Below are 2500 nucleotides of genomic sequence, written 5' to 3'. Positions count from 1 at the left end.
GGAATAGTCTATTAAAGGTAACAAAGCAATGAAAACTGGAAGAAGAAGAAGAAGAAGAAGAAGAAGAAGAAGAAGAAGAAGAAGAAGAAGAAGAAGAAGAAGAAGAAGAAGAAGAAGAAGAAGAAGAAGAAGGAGAAGAAGAAAAAGAAAGTCTCAAAAAAGACAAGCACAAACTTTCAGATGTCGTCTTAGAAACCGAAAAAACTTTCAACTAAACTTTGTTCATTGTGTGTGACACATTCCGTCGTGTGTGTGTGTGTGTGTGTGTGTGTGTGTGTGTGTGTCTGTGTTCCAGATACGAACTACCAGATTAATTAAAGGAAAGTCCAAAGAAGACGGAATCGATAAGTAGACTCCCTAAGACTGTGAAAAAGTGATGACGTAAATAAAGCTTACCGTCCAACGTGTGTGTCTGTCTGAGACGTTCATGACGTCATGTTTTGGTCTCATGGGTGACATGTTAAAACAGGAATGGTAGTCAACAAAGAGTGTGTGTGTGTGTGTGTGTGTGTGTGTGTGTGTGTGTGACTGTGCGTGTGTGTGTGTGCGTGTGCGTGTGTTCCAGATGGACTGATGGCCTGGAGGTAACGCGTCCGCCTAGGAAGGGAGAGAATCTGAGCGGACTGGTTCGAATCCCGGCACAGCCGCCAGTATTTTCTCCCCCTCCACTAGACCTTGAATGGTGATCTGAACGCTCGTTCGCAATAAGACTTGCCCGTTCGCATTTACCCTCAGGCACCCCTGCTATTTCAAACGTCGACAAAACATTGAAAAGAATGAGCAGACGAACTTGTTTGTGGTGCAACAAGCTGGAGGAAGCCTTCAAAAACAAAAGAACTACGTTTGACTATCGTACGACATGTAATCTTTACAGTACACACGTTGAGCTGGTCGCTTCTGGCTGGATCGTTCGCAGTTACCCATAGTTTCAGTTTCAGTAGCTAAAGGAGGCGTCACTGCGTTCGGTCAAATCCATATACGCTACACCACATCTGCCAAGCAGGTGCCTGACCAGCAGCGTAACCCAACGCGCTTAGTCAGGCCTTGAGAAAAAAAAAGAAAAAAAAAGAAGAAAAATACATAAAAAAAAGAACTACTACTAATAATAATAATATGCATAAGGCGCAAACATTTGATGAAGTCAACTTTTAGCGTACAAAATAAATAAATAAATAAATAAATAAAAATAAATAAATACATATATAAATACATAACTAAATAATAACTAAATAACTAAATAATAATAATATAATTAAAAAATAACAAAATGATAATAATAATAATAATAATAATAATAAATTATATAAATAAATTAGAAAAGACAACAATGATTTTTTTAAAAAAGCAAATAAATGTAAAAAAATAAAATAAAAAAAAAAAAAAAATGCAGACACACACTCACACATACACACACATATGCATAACAGATTATGCACCAAAACATACCCTACACCTCATCGACAACACACACCATCACCCCCTACACCCCCTTTCCTACCCCCCTTCTTCCTTCCCCTGCACCTCCCTTCCACGCACCCTGATCACCCTACCCTCCCCCCACCTCCTCACGCCCCCTCGCCCCCTCCATCCCTCCTGTTTTCCCTCCGAGACAAACACACGGTACAAACAAATATCAATACGGTATCCTTGGTAACGACTGGGAAAAGTGAAAACTGACCGAAAGTGGCTAACGCTATTAAAAAAAAGAAAAAGAAAAAAGGAAGAAGTCCATAGAAAATATATATATATATATACTGAAAAGTTCTATGGACTTCTTCGTACTTTTATATATATATATATATATATATATATATATATATATATAAATTATATATATATATATATATATATATATACTTAAAAATTCTATGGACTTCTTCCTACTTATATATATATATATATATATATATATATATATATATATATATATATATATATATATATATATATATATATATATATAAATTATATATATATATATATACATACTTAAAAATTCTATGGACTTCTTCCTACTTTTATATATATATATATATATATATATGTGTGTGTGTGTGTGTGTGTGTGTGTGTGTGTGTGTACATACATAAACCTAACATGTTTTACATATGGGAAACATTCTGTGTCAAAACTCAAATCAGTTACTATTTGCGAGAGATGTGACCTTAAAACTCAGTCGATACTAACAACGGCTATAGCCGTCGTCCATTTCCATCTGGTTGTATACTGACAACGGCCTATAGCCGTTTCGACCTTCAAAAATTTCCACAAGTGACGTCGTGACCCAGTGCCACAGACACAGCCATCCATGTCAGAGCCTAATTAGCATAGGCCAACCTTTGACCACTGGAGTGGCTGGCGAGTCACTTGTTGCTGTACTGCTGAGCTATTTTTATCGTCACCCAGGCCTTTGTGTTCAGACAAACAACAATGGAGTCGCAACCCAGTGCAAGTGGTTCACTGAGCAGACAAGGCAGGCATGTTTACACCCTACGAGAAG

Source organism: Babylonia areolata, chromosome 34 (assembly GCF_041734735.1).
Source record: "Babylonia areolata isolate BAREFJ2019XMU chromosome 34, ASM4173473v1, whole genome shotgun sequence".
Taxonomy (NCBI): domain Eukaryota; kingdom Metazoa; phylum Mollusca; class Gastropoda; order Neogastropoda; family Buccinidae; genus Babylonia; species Babylonia areolata.
The sequence above is the reverse complement of the archived record's forward strand: the minus strand, read 5'-3'. Positions refer to the sequence as shown.